Raw genomic sequence first — 22,284 nt, forward strand, 5'->3', positions numbered from 1 at the left:
CATAGTTTTGTATTTAATTGCTCTTCAACTACCATATAGAAGATGACACTATGACTGGACATTTGCACAAATGACTGTAAGATATGCTTAAAGTTATGGAAAAGAATTAGGATGTAATTTGATAATTAGTAAAAAAAATGCATGTTAGTGGATAATATCTACAATTTGATATATACTTGCAAAGCAACAATGTGGTTACAGAATTTAAGAAGGAAGATAAAAAGTAGTTTAGATCACAGTAGGTTTTGTTACTGATGTACCTTTAGGGAGATTGGATAAAACTGCCATGCATTAAAATGGAAGGCAGAAAGATTAACAAATTCATTGAAAACTTTTGATTAAAAAATATAAAGCAACATGAGGCTGGTGTTAGACATTATAAAAGTAAAAAATTAAGACATTATGTCATGGCTTAATTGGCAGTATTTTTGTGTGTGGGGAGGTCTACATGTGGGAGTTATACATTTTTCATTTGAGTGTGTATTAGATTTAATCAAGTATGGTAATCATCATACATTGCATTTCTAAAAGCTTCCATTTTTGCTTCCATCTTGTGAATATTTTTTCCATAATAAATTTGTAAATCCAACAATGATTCTACCTTTTTTCTTTCATTTCTATTTAACTTTGCCTGTCCCCTAAATCATAAGTTACTACAAGTGAAATACCATGTCTAGTTATACTTTGTAATCATTTTATAATCATTTAAAACCAGGTACATAGGCAGAAAATAAATTAGGATTTACATATAATAGAAATTTAGAATAATCTATTATTTTGACTTTAATAAATTAACATTTGTTAAGTAGAGCTTGGGATGTGAGATGGTGAACCAATTTAAACAAAAGACCATGAAGGAATGGAAATAGAGAACAGGTCCTGACATAAGCACACAGTATGCCTCAAAGGGCCACATACAGGGTAAGCAAAGCAGAGTGCAGGTAGAGAGAGCTGCAGGACCTGGTAACATGCCTTTATTAGGGTCCAAGAGTGAAGTGCTTTGAAGTTTCTGGGCTAAGGTCTGATTTGTCATTTCAAGCCAAAACTACCTGGGTATGTGTGTGTGTAAGCATATATATACACTAAAAATTTAGTGATACACACAAACACACACACACACACACACACACACATATATATATATATATATATATATATATATATATATATATGTGGAAATGGAAAGCTTTTCCAAAAATGGAAGCTTTTAGAAATGCAATGTATGATGATTACCATATTTGATTAAAGCTTATATATATATAAGCTTTACTTTAATGGTGCCTACTCTTTTAGATGATGGGGTTGACTAAATTGGGGAGGAAAATGGCATTAAAAGGCATCATGACAATTTAACCTTAAAACATCAGATGGAGTATAGTATGGCATAAAGGGGAAGCGCAGGTGACATGCTCTGAAACGGACTGAAATGAGGGGCAGTCTCGCGGGAGGATAAGGAGGAAAGATGAGAGGCAGGTACGGTACAGATAAGGGCTCGCCTAAGTAATTGACATTTTTATCCATAGGGCAATGGAAAAGCTCCCAGAGGATTTTAAGTAGAAGAATTCTATTGTGTAATCTGCATTAAAAAAAATTCAGACAGCTTACTGATTTTAGCAGAATGTTTGTCACTACCAGTCTGAACTGATTTTTTTTTCAATGGAAAAGTTGGAAAAAAAAACTTTTGTGTCAGGAAAGGGCAGTTGAACATAACAGCCATGTCAAATGAATGTTACCCTGATTTTTAGTGACAATAAGCATATTTAATGGGAAAGATTTGGAAAAGCAGTTGGAACTCCTTTCTACCTTATTTTTATGTATGTGTATTTATTTATTCTTTTCTTTTTATTAAATTTTTAGTGTGACATTGGTTAATAAGATTGGATAAGTTTCAAGTATAATTTCAGTACATTGCGTTGTGTGCCCACCACCCAAAGTCAGATCATTTTCAGTCACTGTCTATTTACCCCCTTACCTTTTACTTGACCTCCTGCTTCTTCCTCTCTCTAGTAATTAGGATACCACGTCTGTCTCCATGAGCTTTTGTTTGTTGTTTTTCTTGTTGTTCATTTGCTGCTTTTAGTTTTCAATCCCACATAAATGAAACCATATGGTTCTTAACTTTTTCTGAGTTATTTTGCTTAGTGTGGTATTCTCAAGGTCCATCCATGTTTTCATGAATGACAGTGTTTCATTCATCCTATGGCAGATAAGTCATTCATTATATCATAGAAAAATGTTTAAATTTCATTGCTTTCTCTTTGTAAATGACTAAGTTAAAGGCCCATGCTATAATATCCTAAAGATGTTTCAGACTGTGTGTTATGGGGTGATTTATAAAAGCCCCAGGGATATCTTGGATATTTGGAAGTATCCTGAAATATTTATTGATGGACTCATAAACTATGATCATCCTGTTTTGCTACTGAATAGTTAATAGCTGGGTAAAAGACACTCAGCTTATTACCAGATGAGATAACAAAATATTCTATAAGCATATACTTTATTAATTTCTTATACATATAAAACTATGAGTTTTTAAATCATCAGCAAAGATTAATATACAAAGAGCTCAATAAAAGTCACTTGATGATAGTACTGAGAAGCCATCATTATTTTCATATCCATAGGTTTAGATTACTGTTAAAGGCCACCAGTGACTATTTTCAAATATGCATCAGCATTTGTTTATTGCAAGGTCTCCACCTAATGGTGCAGTAGCTTCAGAGAACATCTTGAAACTTTTTCAATTAGTCATATATTACTACCCAAATGATAGCTACAATTAGAATATCAGGAGACTCAAAAACACAATAAAGTTAGTGATATGTTAATTAGAATTTTTATGAGTGGTTTTTATTTTCAGTGACTACTTTCTACTTTATGTATTTTTACACATACATAGTAAAGTAAGGAAAAGTGTAGGAGAAACAGTATATAACAAATATTGCTTTTTCATGGACTGTTAAAATCTATCCAGTTATCATTATCAATACATACTCTAAATTTAGTATTATCATAATTAGTATATATTCTGAATTTTGTGTACAGATGCTTTTAAGAACACTACCAGGTATTTGCAAATTATGAACCTTTATTGTATACTGGAATGATATTTCAAATATTCAGCCTGAAATTAACAGCTTAAAAATTAGATTTAGCCTGACCTGTGGTGGCGCAGTGGATAAAGCGTTGACCTGGGAATGCTGAGGTTGCCGGTTCAAAACCCTGGGCTTGCCTGGTCAAGGCACATATGGGAGTTGAAGCTTCCTGCTCCTCTCCCCTTCTCTCTCTCTCTCTCTCTGTCTCTCTCTCTCCTCTAAAAAAATGAATAAATAAATAAAAATAAAAAATAAAAAAAAATTAGATTTATTCTTAAACATGAATTTTGGTACTTAACAAGAAAATGTTAAAAAGCATAAAGCTCCCATGGAAAAGACATAAATGTTTCAAGAGTCCTTTTTTTCCATTTAGGTAGCTAAAATTTAGGATGCATGCATATGAAGCTCAGATTATTTTTAAAAATCTAATCTCTTCTATTACATCTAGTTTTACTCATTAAAGTAAACTAGAGATCATTTTACTTGTCTACCTAAAGACCAAGGGTCATGATTATAAAAGTCACATTGACTTTATTTCTATTAGAAAAGACTGTCTTAAATCAGATGAAATAGAGATCTTACATTAGGTAAAGTTTAATGTGAAAAACAGTACATGATTCATGACACAAAAGCAAAATTATTAAGTTTTAAAGACTAAAAGATTAATAACACTGGGTAATTGAGCCAAAGATAAATAAAAGAACCAGAGACTATTTCATAGCTGTCTCCTCAATGGAGAAATAAATGCTCCCAGAATATAACTAAGTACAATAATTTCTCGTCAAACCATTAGAAATATCTCTCCAAAATACTTATTTTATTTTTGTGGCTACATCAGACTCTTTCTTTTATCTTTGAATAGCCAGTGACCTCTTGTTGATACTTCCCTTTTTTTTCCCCTGTGTACAATGTACTTGAGGGAATGCATGTAGTAGCTCAAACTGATTGATTTGATGAAACTGTACTGGGCGATATTTCACGGGAAGGTGGTGGAATGAGCAATGTAAGCAAGATATACAGAAATTCCTGCAGAGGGTGGGGAGCAGTAGGAGGAAAGCACAGAAAGCAATATTGATGGGACACAGGAATGTGTAACGACATGTGGTGGGAAATATAGGCCTAGCACCAGTCTGTAAATAATGACCATCATTTTAAATATAAGACTCAAGATGATTGGATCAGAGTTGTGATGTACAAGGTGATATTCTTGGGGAAAACGTATCTTTTGAAAACTATGGAGCTATGCTTGGAAGGGGAGGCATGAGTGGAAATTATATATATATCCTATATATCCTATATATGACTAGTTATTTAATATCTATACTTAGCTGTCTCATAGTTACTTTTGATACAGTAAATGTAATATGATCTCATGATCTCTAATCCATTAGTATTTTTTTCTGAGTAAATTTTTCCTATGTTAGTACAGTATTCCCTCAGCAACCAGCACCACTCTTGACTGCCTTACCTCTGTTTTTGTAATGTATAAAAATGGGAATAAGAGAAACTTTTCTCTTTTGCTCTTAAAGTGCTCAAGGACACTTAGCATCAGGTACAACTCTGGGATGGGGCAAAAGGGAATGAGAGGTCACCTGGGTCTTGACGGGTATAATGCAAGGAGTTAACAGTATGATGCTAAAACTTAATCTCCTTTTATGGACTGGCACATTTCTATCTTGATTTTTTTTTATAATAATGTCCACTATTATTATCTCTTAGTCCACTAAGAGATCATTAGAGTATGTTTATGGTAGGATAAGATTTCATACATGATTAAGTCTTTCACTTCGTAAATGACTTTGATTTTTTCTACTTTACTCTCAAGAGATTATCTGGCTTCCTACTTCAGAGAGAAAATATACCAAAAAATTCTATGAAGACGTGTCACTTGTATAAACTTTAACTGCCAGTTATGGGCTCTTTGAAAAATATGCTTGACTTTCAGGGACCTCAGTATGCTTATACCTTGATAATTTTACTTTTAATTGCCTTTAAAAAAAAAGATTTTATTTATTTATTTTAGAGGAGAGAGAGAGAAGGCTAGTAGGAGCAGGAAGCATCTACTTTCATACGTACCTTCACCGGCCAAACCCAGGGTTTCCAAACGGTGACCTCAGCATTCCAGGTTGACACTTTATCCACTGCGCCACCACTGGTCAGGCTTCATTTCTTTTTATTGCTCTATATTTGAAACATGACATGAGAATTTTCCTCAGCAGAACATTCTTTTGAGAAAAAAAAAATATTCCAAGATTTTCAAGATCACTACAATAAAATAGTTTTTTGTTTGAATTCAATTATTTTCTAGACTATATTTCTTTTGACTAATTAAACACTTATCTAGCCTGACCGGGCGGTGGTGCAGTGGATGGAGCATCAGACTGGGATGCAGAGGACCCAGGTTCAAGACCTCAAGCTCACCAGCTTGAGCACAGGCTCATCTGGTTTGAGCAAAAGCTCACCAGCTTGAACCCAAGGTCACTGGCTTGAGCAAAGGGTTACTTGGTCTGCTGAAGGCCCACAGTCAAGGCACATATGAGAAAGCAATCAATGAATAACTAAGGTGTTGCAACGCACAATGAAAAACTAATGATTGATGCTTCTCATCTTTCTCCATTCCTGTCTGTCTGTCCCTGTCTATCCCTCTCTCTGACTCTCTCTCTGTCTCTGTAAAAAAGTAAATAAATAAAATTAAAAAAAACCCCACTTTTCTAATCCTTTTAAAGCCTTTAATATGATGACTCTATGACTATAGAAAGGTATTACTATTTGGTTTTTTAATTGTTTAACCAAAAATAGATATGTAGGAAAAGACAAAAATTTTTAAATAAATTATTTTGTAATTTCTTTATATTAAATTTCTTAGCATATATATTGTAAAGCCAGAAGCCAGGGCTACCATCACAGCAGCCTGGCCCATGCAGGTTCGCATTGGATTCGGACAGTCGGAAAAGAAACAATGGAGCCAAAAACTGGTGGGCCATTAGCTTTAATCCTAGCTTGCACCCAGCGGGCAAGTAAAAACACACATGGGACTCCAAAACCCACTCACATTCAGTGCCCGCAAAGCTACTGACTTATCTGAGTTTCCTACAATCAAAGGTTTCTAGCTCAACAGACTTATTCACCTCTGTTCCCCATCTCCTTCCTTCTCCCTGCACAAACTCTGCACAAACTGGCTTCTCACTCAGCACCCCGCCATCTTGGCTGCTTCTCCTGGCCTCCTCCACGTGGCCTTTCTCTGCTCTGCTCTCTAATGCTAATCCTAGGAACCAAGAGCGCAAGCTCCTGTTCTGTCCCTATTTTATAGTGTAGAAATCTAAACTTTAATCCAATATACAAAATAGGGAAGTCTCTAATACAAAGTCACATACCTGAGTCATGATGGGATTGTACCACCCCAAATCAAAAAGAGTGGGAAAGGCTTAGTCCTAAAACCAAGCCCCAGGCTGGCCCTGGCCGGTTGGCTCAGCAGTAGAGTGTCGGCCTGGCGTGCGGGGGACCCGGGTTCGATTCCCGGCCAGGACATAGGAGAAGCGCCCATTTGCTTCTCCACCCCCACCCCCTCCTTCCTCTCTGTCTCTCTCTTCCCCTCCTGCAGCCAAGGCTCCATTGGAGCAAAGATGGCCCGGGCTCTGGGGATGGCTCCTTGACCTCTGCCCCAGGCGCTAGAGTGGCTCTGGTCGCAGCAGAGCGATGCCCTGGAGGGGCAGAGCATCGCCCCTGGTGGGCATGCCAGGTGGATCCTGGTCGGGCGCATGCGGGAGTCTTTCTGACTCTCTCTCCCCGTTTACAGCTTCATAAAAACAAAAAACAAAACAAAACAAAAAAAAACAAGCCCCAGGCTACAAGGATTCTGCCTGCCCACAGCCCGCTCACAATACACATTAATATCACCTGGGTGACAACTTCCATGTGGGAAGTGAGCATAATATATTTTATCTGCCATATATATATATATATATATATACATATATATGTATATATATATATATGGTCTACTGGAAAGTTCTGTCCATTTCTATCACAAGTTTCGACACGTAAGCACATGTTTATTTGGTTCATGTGTGCCTCTCTATTTTTATCACTTCATGTATACATACTGACATAGCAAATTAACTAAAACAAAGTTGATTCACGTTAGTCTTATGTGTGAAGCTATAGTGTACCCATGGCTACTGATAAAGTTCACTTATGCCACTTTAATTTTTACGAATTTCAACAAGGAAGAAATGCTACAGAAGCATGTCTGTCACATCTACCATATTCCCCGGACTTAGCACCCTCCGACTATCACTTGTTTTGGTCCTTACAAAATTTTTTGAAGGGCAAAAGATTCAAAAATGAAGAAGATATCAAACAAGCACTGGTTCAATTTTTTGTATCAAAAGATAAAACATTTTTCAAAAATGAAATATACAAATTGCCCTCATGCTGGCAAGAAATCAATAATAATGGCAATTATATTATTTAATAAAGTTTATTGACGGTAAGAAAATTTTGTATTTTGTTTTATTCCAAAAACAGACAGAATTTTCCGGTAGACCATATATATATATATATATATATATATATATACACACACACACACACACACACACACACACACACACATACTTTAACATCTACGTGAGGAATTAGGTTAAAAATGTAATAAAAGCTCTTGAGGATAATGCTTGTTAAATATTATCTTATAGCCCTAATACTCTTGTTTCAGTAGCGTTAAAGTAGGCTACAATCCCAGTTGGTTCATAGAATAAGTTAACTAATTCCACAATTGTATTATTTCAGCATAATTTAGATTTATTCAGGGGAATACATTTTCCTCATACTTTATAGAAAGTACTATACAAGGGAGCCTATTTGAATCCAGGGCAAGGAAAAAGTAGGTTTAAAGTTGTAAGGAAGAGAAACACAGTCTAGACTTGTTTTATTATTTATTAGTAATTATTTCCCATATGAACAAATAGAACCTACTTTTGCCATACCCTGTTTATTCTACTAAATAGTGTAATAGGATGATTAGAATATTAGATTTAAAAAATAAAATTGTAGCTGCTGTCCCTAACACTTTTGTTTTGGAGAATGCCGACCAGGTTTTTTTTTTTCTTTAATTTCATTTTAAATATAGTTATTTATTGATTTTTAGGGAGATAGGGAGCGGGAGAAAGGGAAAAAGAAAACTTCAATTTGTTGTTGATAAACTGACCAAGGATCAAACCCACAAGCTTAGCATATCAGAATAACGTCCTAACCACCTGAGATACCCAGCCAGGGTCAGTCAGTTCTTAAAATAAAGGGAATAATGGTGTGAATTAGGTCATATTAACAGCACACAAATGACAGGGTCTTTTCTATGAAATTCTGTCTATAGAATTCACTTAACTAATCAGAGACATATTTGTTTTGCATTTGAAAATGTTCATACTTTAATAGCAGTGTCTTGTGAATGGCATAAAATGAAATTCTCATAAATATGTTTACTGCCTGCATATTTGAAAAATTCATATTATTCAATCAATGGAGGTAAAATAGATATGTCAACTTTGATTGTTTTTCAGAAGAAAAAACTAAAACATTAAAATTATTAACTAAACAGCAAGTTTAAAAAATATACCTACCATAAAAGACATTAGTTTGTAATTAAATATAAAATTACAAGAGTCAGACACCCAAGTTAGAATAGTGTTTCTGCTTCATACTAACTTGAAGCAATAAGGCAGTTACATAACTACTACTAGGCTTAGTTAGCTATAAAATATTGATGATACCTATCGTGGAAGGTTATGTAGATTAAGTATGAAAGTATAATATATAAAAATTTTTGGCAAAAGGGCCAACGTGTGTTAAGCATATAAAACTGGCAAGCATTACTATTATAATCTGGCTTCTAGTATTTCTAAACTACTCTCAAACTGAATAAACTTAAGTTATCTAATCATATACATAATGAAATATTGATTGCATAAATGCATGATGGCCATTTCCAGCATCACAAATTCAAGAACTGCCATGTAACTCAATATACCATTTTATTGTGACCAACTACTTTAGTTACTGAAGGGGTTTTGTATCCGTTTGACTCACGGAGCTGACTCCCAAGAAGGGTTAATTGCTTACCTCAGTCCATCTAGAGCAGGGGTTTGTGACCTTTTTCTGTAAAAGGACAGGTAACTATTAATTTAGGCTTTGTAGGTCATAAGTATGTGTTGCACTACTCATATTGTAGTGCAAAAACAGTAATAGACACTATGTAAACCAATTTGATAACATTTTAATTGTGAGCATTATTTGAATTTTGTCTGATTTTAACAAGTCACTATTATTCTTTTGACTTTTCTTCAACCATTTAAAAACATAATAAACGTTCTTAGCTCACTGACCATACAAAACAGGTGGCGAGCTGGATTTGGCTGTTGCTAGAATATTAAATAGTTTTTAAAGGCTAAGTTCTTGGGTAATTTTAAATATTTAGAATTAATTGACTTCATTAAAATTATTTATAATAGAATATATGTACATGTCTGAAGCATATATTACTGGAATTCTGTTATCACTCCTTAGGTAGCAGAGAAAAGACTAAAAAGTAGTTGTAAAATTTGTATTCTTTACTAAGATTACCAAACAGAACAATAATTCTTTCTCTTGAGGGATGAGATTATTTTCAGAATGGCGAAGAAAAGGGAAACTTTTATCACCTCTCTATGCACATGTATTTGGCTTAGTCTCCCAGTGCCTGTGAGGTCTGTGTCACAGGTAGCCACTCATCAGTGCACACTGAAACACTATTTATAATATATAACTGCAGCAGGACCAATATATTTGAAGACCTTGGGAAACTAGCACAAACCATTGTTTGTGTAAGGTTCATAGAAAGTAAAACAAACTTACTGATGACATTGGTTAGTGAATTGCTTTCAGAAACAAAGCAGGGGTAATGTAATTTTTCAAGTAGAAAGACAAAATTCCGTACCAATTAGTGATTATGGATATGAGGCACATGGTAATATTTAGAGCCAATGACTTACTTTCCTAGACATGTTTAAATTATTAAGAAGGGAAAGCTTTGGAAGGTATTTATAAATTAATAGGTTACTTTCTCTTGTCATTTTTTTTTGAAGTGTATTCATGGTAGTTGCCTTTTTTTTTTCTTGTAAGGGAGGTAAAAACAAAAATACACACTGGGAGAAATGTTCTTTATCCTACATTGTGACAATATTGATCTAATTCACAATGCAGGACAGTGACCGGAGATAATTCCAACATAAGTATTTTCTTTGTCTCCTTTTTTCTTTTAGACCAATTTTATGTCCTCATTCCTATGATGGTGAATCCAAACAAAGTTATGACTGTTGGTAATAATGTTATAATTATTTATATCCAAGTGGCTTTATACTGAAATCTATGTTTGCTGCACTGGCTGGCTAAACTTTACCTGATTATTCTAGAAAATGTACCATTTTAAAATATTCCACAGGAAAACATCCTAACTTTGACACTTCTGTAAAGAAACAGTAGTGTAACTTTGTGACATATGAGGGGTGTTGACTACTTCTACTGGGCATGGTAATTTGACATACAAATTAATTGTTAAAAGTTTAGGCAACCCTGGCCGGTTGGCTCAGTGGTAGAGCGTCGGCCTGGCGTGCAGAAGTCCCGGGTTCGATTCCCGGCCAGGGCACACAGGAGAAGCGCCCATTTGCTTCTCCACCCCTTCCCCTCTCCTTCCTCTCTGTCTCCCTCTTCCCCTCCGGCAGCTGAGGCTCCATTGGAACAAAGATGGCCCGGGCACTGGGGATGGCCCCTTGGCCTCTGCTCCAGGCGCTAGAGTGGCTCTGGTCGCAACAGAGCGAACCCCCGGAGGGGCAGAGCATCGCTCCCTGGTGGGCAGATCATCGCCCCCTGGTGGGCGTGCCGGATGGATCCTGGTCGGGCGCATGCAGGAGTCTGACTGTCTCTCCCCTTTTCCAGCTTCAGAAAAATACAAAAAAAAAAAAAAAACCCAAACAAACCAAAAACAACAACAACAAAAGTTTAGGCAAAATTATTGTTTAAGGACTTATTTAACCTAAAGGTGAATGATTATCCCCTGAAGTTTGCTGCTCTCTTAAATATTGTGCCCCAAGCCAATTACCTCATTGGTCTCAACCTATTCTTTCCTGGAAATCATCAGACTTTTAAAAGAAATATAAATAATTAAAGAAACCAAACAAACAAAAAAAGAGATGAAGCCAAAGCTATAAAATCATAAAAAAGAAATATGAAAAAAGAGAAGATAAAATGTGATAAGAATTCAATGGCAAATATTGGACAAAAAAATATGAAATTGTACATAATAAAATTTCCCAAGACCAGGACTAGTGTGGATTATATGAATAGTACTATCTTTAGTATTAGTGGAAGCAGCTAAAACAAAAGGCTCTGTCAGAAGAGCCCCATCATTTAAATTACTTTTTTACCACTTCTTGTTGACCTTTCAACAGGTTATTTAATCCCTTTACTTCAGTTTACTCTTCCACAAAATTAGAATAATAACAGTTATTACTTTATAAAGTTATAATTCATATTAGTTGAATTAAAGCAAGTAGAGAATTTGCCAGGTATATTAGTTATTTTTGTAAATCACAATATATTTACACTAAATCATTATATTATTATAAACAAGACTATTAAAATAGGAGATAAACTATGAGAATTTTAAGGAAGTGTATATTTTATAGTATAAGAATGTTTTGGCACACCATCAAAACAGTGGGGTAGAAATGGTCAGGTAGTGAAATCTTATACCATGCAGCGAGAGATGTTTACTAAATATATATATTTTTGTGATAGGGAGTACATTTTTTATCTTTTAAACAATTTGGATTTATTCTGTTGCCCAAAGGAATGATATATAAAGCACAAAACCATTAAAACAGTATTGGCAGAAGTATTAGAGACTTGAGACAGACAAAGAGGAAAATATTGTATTGGGGGCAGGCATTATGCAGGAAGTTTTTCCCCCTCAATAGAAAATAAGAAAAGAGTCTACAAGTTACAACGAAACTTATGCACACACAAAAATCGTGTTTTATTAAATACGTTTTATTATTAGTTTTTTTCTCTGATCTTTTGTCTTCTATGCTATTCTAACAGAAATTGTTTCTCTAAAGTAATTTAAAAAATGCATAAAGTTCATTCTACACACTTTTAATAATACCAACAAGCACTATTGATGGAAGATAAACATGGCAGAGGACGATATATAACAATTATGAAAGAAGGAAAGAAAGAAATAAGGAAAGGAGAAAAGAAAATAATGGAAAAGAAAAGAAATGACGAAAGGAAGGAATAAGTGAGTGAGTCATGAGAATTTGAATAATATAAAAAAGAAAGTTAAACTGGAGCAAAGTATTTCCTTAATTCTAACCCAGTATAATGTATAATGTCTTCACCTTTCCATAGGTAGGTGAAAGTTAAAACTAAACTCAAGATAGATATTTACATGAGTTATATTGTTTTTTGTAATTATGTTTAAATTCTATCTGGAGATGATTTTCACTGCATATTAAATATTCAGTGATTTATATGAATAAAGCCATGTGTGAAAGATCAATGTCATTATCAATGACTCCTTGAAAAATAATTAGGACTAGAGCAGATAAGACTCATGCTAAGTTAAAATCAATCAAGTAGGATTCCTTGCACTACTTGTATTTAATCAGAACCAAAATCACTTGCAGGCTCCACCCCTGAAGTTTCTGATTCAGTAGATTTAATTGCAGTTTGATTGCTTTGCATTTCTAAGAAGTTCCCAGTTATTCTGACCCTGCTCTTCCCAGGATCACACTTTGAGAAACATTATCTCACACAATGGTTTATTCACAACAAGCTACACAAAACACCTCAACTTATTTGCTCACATTTTTTCCACATGATTTCTGTGAATTAGCTACTATTACAACTTATAAGTGAAAACAGAAAAACAATTTGATGACTTCAAAGAAACAATACAGTTCATAAATAAAAAAATATCAAATAAACCTTGATTTTCTGATACCAAATTGTAGAGTCTTTCCACTATTTTAAATTTTATAGAAGAAGGAGTGATTTCTGGTCAGAGCATTGAAGAAGAAAGAGAGAAACTCTCATGTGGTGAATTAGTTAGAGAATCAGAAACAAATTAATTATAGTATTTTTTTTATTTATTTTTTATAATAATTTTATTTTTTATAATAATTTTATTTTTTAATGGGATGACATCAATAAATCAGGATACATATATTCAAAGATAACAAGTCCAGGTTATCTTGTCGTTCAATTATGTTGCATACCCATCACCCAAAGTCAGATTGTCCTCCATCACCTTCTATCTTGTTTTCTTTGTGCCCCTCTCCCTCCCCCTTTCCCTCTCCCATTTCCCCCTCCCCCCCGTAACCACCACACTCTTATCAATGTCTCTTAGTTTCACTTTTATGTCCCACCTACACATGGAATAATGCAGTTCCTGGTTCTTTCTGATTTACTTATTTCACTTCGTATCATGTTATCAAGATCCCACCATTTTGCTGTAAATGTTTCGATGTCATCATTTCTTATGGCTGAGTAGTATTCCATAGTGTATATATGCCACATCTTCTTTATCCAGTCATCTATTGATGGGCTTTTTGGTTGTTTCCATGTCCTGGCCACTGTGAACAATGCTGCAATAAACATGGGGTTGCATGTGTCTTTACGTATAAGTGTTTCTGAGCTGTTGTTTGAAAATATCAGTTTCCATTTAGTTGGCTGTCTGTTAATTTTGTTATCAGTTTCTCTTGCTGAGCAAAAACTTCTTAGTGTGATGTAGTCCCATTCATTAATTTTTGCCTTCACTTCTCTTGCCTGTGGAGTCAAATTCATAAAATGCTCTTTAAAACCCAGGTCCATGAGTTGAGTACCTATGTCTTCTTCTATGTACTTAATTGTTTCAGGTCTTATGTTTAGATCTTTGATCCATTTTGAGTTAATTTTTTGTACAGGGGGAGAGACTGTAGTCCAGTTTCATTCTTTTGCATGTGGCTTTCCAGTTTTCCCAGCACCATTTATTGAAGAGGCTTTCTTTTCTCCATTGTGTGTTGTTGGCCCCTTTATCAAAAATTATTTGACTATATATATGTGGTTTTATTTCTGGACTTTCTATTCTGTTCCATTGGTCTGAGTGTCTATTTTTCTGCCAATACCATGCTGTTTTGATTGTCGTGGCCCTATAATATAGTATGAAGTCAGGTATTGTAGTGCCCCCAGCTTCATTCTTTTTCTTTAGGATTGCTTTGGCTATTCAGGGTTTTTTATAGTTCCATATAAATCTGATGATTTTTTGCTCTATTTCTTTAAAAAACATCATTGGAAGTTTGATGGGAATTGCATTAAATTTGTATATTGCTTTGGGTAATATAGCCATCTTGATTATATTTATTCTTCCTAGCCAAGAACAAGGTATATTCTTCCATCTCATTATATCTTTTTCGATTTCCCTTAACAATGGTTTATAGTTTTCATTATATAAGTCCTTTACATTCTTTGTTATGTTTATTCCTAAGTATTTTATTTTTTTTGTTGCAATCGTGAAGGGGATTATTCTTTTGAGTTCGTTCTCAATTGCTTCATTGTTGGCATATAGAAAGGCTATTGACTTCTGTATGTTAATTTTGTATCCTGCGACCTTACTGTATTGGTTTATTGTTTCTAGTAGTCTTTTTGTGGATTCTTTGGGGTTTTCGATGTATAGGATCATATCATCTGCAAAAAGTGATACCTTTACTTCTTCTTTTCCGATATGGATGCCTTTTATTTCTTTGTCTTGTCTGATTGCTCTAGCTAGAACCTCTAGTACCACATTAAATAAGAGTGGAGAGAGTGGACAACACTGTCTTGTCCCTGATTTAAGGGGGAAAGCCTTCAGTTTAGTGCCATTTAATATGATGTTAGCTGATGGTTTATCATATATGGCCTTTATCATGTTGAGATATTTTCCTTCTATACCCATTTTGTTGAGAGTCTTAAACATAAAATTGTGTTGTATTTTATCGAAAGCCTTTTCTGCGTCTATTGATAAGATCATGTGGTTTTTGTTCTTTGTTTTGTTGATATGGTGTATTACATTAACCGTTTTACGTATGTTGAACCATCCTTGAGATTCTGGGATGAATCCAACTTGATCATGATGTATTATTTTTTTAATATGTTGTTGTATTCGATTTGCTAGTATTTTGTTTAGTATTTTAGCATCTGTATTCATTAGAGATATTGGTCTGTAGTTTTCTTTTTTTGTGCCATCCTTGCCTGGTTTTGGTATGAGGGTTATGTTGGCCTCATAAAATGTGTTTGGAAGTATTTCTTCTTCTTCAATTTTTTGGAAGACTTTGAGTAGAATAGGAACCAAGTCTTCTTTGAATGTTTGATGAAATTCACTGGTATAGCCGTCAGGGCCTGGACTTTTATTTTTGGGGAGGTTTTTAATAGTTTTTTCTATTTCTTCTCTACTGATAGGTCTGTTTAGGCTTTCTGCTTCTTCTTGACTCAGTCTAGGAAGGTTGTATTGTTCTAGGAATTTATCCATTTCTTCTTGGTTGTTGAATTTAGTGGCATAAAGTTTTTCATAGTATTCTACAATAATTCTTTGTATATCTACGATGTCTGTGGTGATTTTTCCTCTTTCATTTTGGATTTTGTTTATATGAGTTCTTTCTCTTTTTTCCTTGGTAAGTCTTGCCAAGGGTTTGTCAATTTTGTTGATCTTTTCAAAGAACCAGCTCCTTGTTCTATTAATTTTTTCTAAAGTTTTTCTGTTCTCTAATTCATTTATTTCTGCTCTGATTTTTATTATCTCCTTTCTTCGGCTGGTTTTGGGTTGTCTTTTCTTCTTTTTCTAGTTCCTTAAGGTGGGAAGTTAAGTGGTTCACTTGGGCTCTCTCTTGTTTGTTCATATATGCCTGAAGTGATATGAACTTCCCTCTTATCACTGCTTTTGCTGCATCCTATAGATTCTGATATGTCGTATTGTCATTTTCATTACTCTCTATACATCTTTTGATCTCTGCACTTATTTCTTCTTTGACCCATTCATTTTTTAAAAGTATGTTGTTTAGTTTCCACATTTTTGTAAGATTTTTTTCCTCTTTTTTGCAGTTGAATTTTAGTTTCAAGGCTTTATGATCAGAAAATATGCTTGGTACAACTTCAATTTTTCTGAATTTGCTGATGTTGTTTTTGTGGCCCAACATATGGTCAATTCTTGAGAATGATCCATGTACACTGGAGAAAAATGTATACTCAATCACTTTGGGATGAAATGTCCTGTAGATGTCTATCATATCCAGGTGCTCTAGTGTTTTGTTTAAGGCCACTATGTCTTTGTTGATTCTCTGTTTGGATGACCGATCTAGAGCCGTCAGTGGTGTATTGAGGTCTCCAAGTATGATTGTGTTTTTGTCAGTTTTTGTTTTAAGATCAATAAGTAGCTGTCTTATATATTTTGGTGCTCCTTGGTTTGGTGCATATATATTAAGAATTGTTATGTCTTCTTGATTCAGTGTCCCCTTAGCCATTATGAAATGGCCATTTTTGTCTCTGAGTACTTTTGTTGTCTTGTAGTCAGCATTATCCGATATGAGTATTGCTACACCTGCTTTTTTTTGGATGTTATTTGCTTGGAGTATTGTTTTCCAGCCTTTCACTTTGAATTTGTTTTTATCCTTGTTACTTAGATGAGTTTCCTGTAGGCAGCATACAGTTGGATTTTCTTTTTTAATCCATTCTGCTACTCTGTGCCTTTTTATTGGTGAGTTTAATCCGTTTACATTCAGAGTAATTATTGACACTTGTGAATTCCCTATTGCCATTTTATAGATTGCTTTCTGTTAGTTTTGTGTCTTGTTTGTTCCTTCTCTTTTGTTTTTCTATCTTTTGTTTTTATTTGGTTGTATTCCATACATCTTTCCTCTGTTGCTATCTTTTTTATCTCATGTGCTTCTGTGGTGGTTTTTTCAATGGTGGTTACCTTTGAGTAATGAAAAGGGTCCCTACCCTGTTCATTGTAGCGAACTATTTTGTGAGTACTTTTGAACTCCATCGTCCTTTGCTACTGTTAATCTCTATCTTCTCCCCCTCTTTCTTTTTGTTGTTGTCACAGTTTAAATTTGGTTTTATTGTGTTCTTCTTGGAGCTTTTACTTGTGGCTCTGTTTTTTTTTTTGTTCTTTGTATCTGATTGGAGAACCCCCTTTAGTAATTCCTGGAGTGGGGGTTTTCTGATGAAAAATTCCCTCATCTTTTCTGTATCTGTGAATGTTTTTATTTCTCCTTCATATTTGAAGGATAGCTTTGATGGGTATAGTATTCGTGGCTGAAAGTTCCTCTCTTTCAGGACTTTAAATATTGGGGTCCACTCTCTTCTAGCTTGTAGAGTTTCTGCTGAGAAATCTGATGATAATCTAATGGGCCTTCTTTTATATGTTGTATTCTTCTTTTCCCTGGCTGCCTTGAGAATTTCTTCTTTGCTGTTGGTTTGTGTCAATTTTATTATGATATGCCTTGGAGTAGGTTTGTTGGGGTTAAGAAAACTCAGAGTTCTGTTTGCTTCTTTAATTTGAGGCTTTAGTTCTTTCCACAGGCTTGGGAAATTCTCATCTATTATTTGTTTGAGTATGTTCTCCATTCCATTTTCTCTCTCTTCTTCCTCTGATATACCTATTATTCTTATGTTATTCTTTTTGATGGAGTCAGATAATTCTTGTAGGGCTATCTGATTTTTTTTTAGTTTTTGAGTCTCTTTCTTCTTCTCTCTGTTGTGCCTCAAGTTGCTTGTCTTCTATGTCACTAATCCTCTCTTCTATCTGACCTGTTCTATTAGCTAAGCTTGTTACTTCGTTTTTCAGCTCATGAATTGAGTTTTTCATCTCTGTTTGATTTGTTTTTATGGTTTCAATTTCCTTGGACATATATTCTTTGTGTTCATTGAGTTGTTTTCTGAGCTCCCTAAATTGCCTTTCTGTGTTTTCTTGTATATCTTGGAGGATTTTTAAGATTTCTATCTTGAATTCTCTGTCATTTAGCTCCAAGGTTTCCAATATATTAAATTTTTTCTCCATAGATTTTTCCTCATCTAGCTGTGTTACCTCTCTTTCTTTTTTATCCATGATATTCGATTTTCTCTTCCTTAATGGCATCTGAGGGTAATTTTGTTGATAGTATTAATGAAATTTAATAAAGAATAAAAAGTTTAAAAAAATAAAAAAATAAATCGAAAAGAGTTGTTTTTTAAAAAAAATTAATAATGAAATAAAGAAAAATAAATAAAATAAAAATTTTAAAAAAATGAAAATATTCTTCCCCTCCTTTTTATCTCACCTCTCTTCTCCCCTCTTTCTTGAGAACATCTTGTGGTGAACTGGGAATTATAACAAACAATGCCTGTGATGGAGGGCCTGAATTGGGGAAAAGTAATAAAGGGGCAAAAAAAAAGAAAAAAAAAGAAAGAAAAAAAGGGGGTATGGATCCACAAAAAGCAAATAAGGAAAAAATTTGGGTCAAGAATAAAATGATTTGCTTTTAGGTGTTGGTTATCTAAGAGTTATGATGAGATGAATAAGAGCAAAACAGAAAAATGGGGGGACAAATTAAAAAATTACTATTGTATTTAGTGGAACAAGAACTAGATAAAATGGAGAGCCAGGGATGGGAGCACTGCTAGTGAGTTAAAAAGGTGAAGTAAAAACCCCCCAAAATGCCACAAACATAAGTTTGAGTCCCAGATAAGATAATTTGTTTGTTATTGAGGTTTGAATGAGAGGAGATGTAAAGGAGAAAGGAAGAAACTAATATAGAGGGAGAAAAGAAAGATAGAGAAAAAATGAGGGAACCACTAAAAGAAGAAAAAAGAAAGGAGAGAGAGAGAGAGAGAGTTAAGGGTTTTGGAGTGCAACCCTCATAGAGAGAAAGGAAGAGAAGAGAAAAGATAATGGGAGATGTAACACTTATGGGTAGTGTAGTTCAAGGAGAGGAGAGAGTAAGACCGGCTGAGAGTTAATCGGCCAACTTGGAGGAGGAAAAAAAGTATCAAGAATGAAGATAAGAGAAACTAACGAACAAATATAATAAAATGGGATAGGTTATAAAGTCTGCAGATTATTCTTGATTTTGAGAGGTTATCTTCTTGCTTTTTCTTTTCTCTTCCTCTTCCTGGTCGGTGACTCTGTACCCCGGGTTCTGCCCCTTTGGCACGCTCAGGTAGAGGTTTGCAGTTGATAAGTCTCTATGGCAATGTCATGTATTGTGCTTTAGTCTCGTTGGCAGTCGAGGCTCATTAGCATTCATAGGCTCCAACAGTGAGAGAGTCCGTGTTCCTGGAGCCTTTCTCCTAGTCTTTTCTTCCTCAATTAGTAGCCTGATAATCCAGCTATGGGGTTGCTGCTGCCTCTGCCTGGATAGTAAGAGACTCAAAGAGCTGGCAACTCCCCACTCTAATTCTGCTCAGCACATGGCTCTGGGTAAGGCTCAGTCAGTCAGAGCTGTTAGCATAATCAGGCGGGCTTTCCGCCCACTCAAAGACCTCTGGCTCTGCCACTCATTCTGGTAACACACGCGGGTGCCCACTTCCGGGGCGCTTGGAGGAAACTCTCGCTATCTGCGAGCGCAGACCAGGATATCCTGCCAGCAGTCTCACGCTCTGAGTGAAACCCGCAACTGCATGGAAAAGTTGCAGCGTTGGAATTGGCTCTCACTCTGTCCCCGTGCGTGGCTTTTGCAAGGTGCTGGGGCGGCCCGAGATTCCGCTTTGGCCCACACAAAGGCCCCTGACTCTGCCCCTCTGTGCGATAACACGGGCGCGCACTGCCGAGGCACTCGGATGAATCACTCACTATCTGCGCACGCAGACCAGGACATGAGGCCAGCCGCGTTTCCCTCTGAGTGAAACCCCCACCAGCACGGAAAATTTCCACCGTTGGAATTAGTTCTTGCTCCCTCCCGTGCGCGGCTTTCCCAGGGTGCTGGGGCTGCCCAGAGATTCTGCTTTCGGCCCACAGAAAGGCCTCTGACTGTGCCTCTCTGTGGGGTATCACGGGCACCCACTCCCGGAGCTAAGGAAGAAATCTCTCGCCCACTAACTGCGCACTGACCAGGAGATCGGGTAAAATGGCTGCCCCACTTGTCTTCCTTTGTTTGGGTTTGGCGCGAGTGTTAGCTTGTATTGCCCGGGTTGCCACAGGATCAGTTTTTCCTCGGCTTGGATCTCTGTGCCACAGCCTGGTTCGGCCGTTTGTGCCATGGCCTGGATCTATTCACCCCCTTTGCCCGCCTCAGTTTTATATTCACAGTTACCAGAGAAAGCCACCCTGTTTAGGTTAGTGAGGAAGTCGGAGCATTTCTTACTCCCTATTTCCTTCGGGGTTTGGTTATATATTTAGCCAATTTTTCACTTGACCATACCTTCGGGTGTATTGCAAAGCATCTGGAAGTTCCAAGTATAGGTTTTTCTGTTTCTGGTTGAAGATCTTGTTGAGTTTTGGGGGAGATTTATCGGTATCGCTTCCTACCCCGCCATTACTCTGACGTCATCTTGATAATTATAGTCTTGATAAACACCATCAAGAACACAATTGATGTTGAATGAAAATAAATTTGTTATGACCAGTTTGGCATTGTTCTTCAAAAATTTTGAGCAATAAATAAAATACACCATGGGTTACTGCTATTTCTAGAAGATCTATGCCCTTTCTTTGGGCTTAGCAGAAGTTTTGTGTCTATTATATCTATCTATCACTGATGGGTAAATAATAATTAATTATACATTGTTTTCTGATATTTAAATTAGAAAATATTACAATTATAGTTATACAAAAACATTATTTGAACTATTAAGATACTGAAAAGAATCATAGCTGACTTAAGATATGTGACACTTCAGATTTCTTAAGTTTTAACATCTATTTCTAAATATCAAAATTAAGGAAAATTAAAGTATGTTGGCATGCATAGTTGCATAATATAATTGTTTTTGAATTTTAATCAAGTTAATTTAGATTCTTTATTAACCTGACAACAGAATTTAGAAACACTGTATTATATATAGTTTTAATTATGTTACTATATAGGTTGTACTCTTAATCGATTTAACTGAAGTTATGGCCAGGGATATTTTTTCCTAAATTTTTCTGCCATTTAGTGAGTAGACATGGTTAGTCTTCTGTGAAATTCTGCAAATCCAAAACAGTGGGCATCTGTTCTTCCAGAATAGACTGAACAATGCCACTATTTACAGCATTAGATACACACAATTCAGTATTAGGCAAATGGATTTTGGATCCTCTCCAAGGGATTTTATTACTATAAACACCAGAAGTTTCATTCATTGCACTGCTTTGCCCATCAGGGCTCTGAAAATAACATTATTTAAAACTTTTATGTTCCTGTAAGTGAATAATTTTATAGCAGCTACAGAAATATGTTTTCTTGTTCCTTTCTACTGGGGGGAGAAGGGAAAAGAAGTTAACTTTGCTGGTTCCAGCTATAAACATCTCTCAATACAGATAACTTGTCTCAATTAGTTCCTTTATATAATGATATTGCCATTACATCATATAATTGTACAAATTATCAAAGAAAAATTATTTTCTAAAGGATTTTGCAATAAAAGTATACCTAAGACAGTTTGAAAATGTTTTTGTTATAATACTACTAAATTGTACTTAATGACCAATATAAGTAGATTTATAAGTAATGAGAATTTAAGAAACAAATACTTCATGACTTGTAGATAAGCAACATGTTTAACATACATGCCACTAGAACTCCAAACACAAAACAATTCAAATAGAAGTACCCCAGATTTCAGCATAAAGTACACAATCTGTAGAACTCAGAGAAATAATAAAACAAGTGATAACTTTATTTGAATTATCTTAATACTCATCAGACATCCAACATATTACTTCTTAATATCTCCCACACCTTATTCTATGAGATTTTGTGAAAACACAACAACCCCAAAATATCTATAATGGAAATGATACTGAGGGTAAATTGTTGATGTCTTTACTATGACACTAACCAGTTGGAAGATATTAAATATCATTGCCACTTCTTTATATTTGAGAGTTATTTAATATGTGGAAATATTTGGAATCATTATATCTTAAAAGAGTAAGTAGAAGTGTGGTACAGGTTCT

This window comes from Saccopteryx bilineata, chromosome 1 (assembly GCF_036850765.1).
Source record: "Saccopteryx bilineata isolate mSacBil1 chromosome 1, mSacBil1_pri_phased_curated, whole genome shotgun sequence".
Taxonomy (NCBI): Eukaryota; Metazoa; Chordata; class Mammalia; order Chiroptera; family Emballonuridae; genus Saccopteryx; species Saccopteryx bilineata.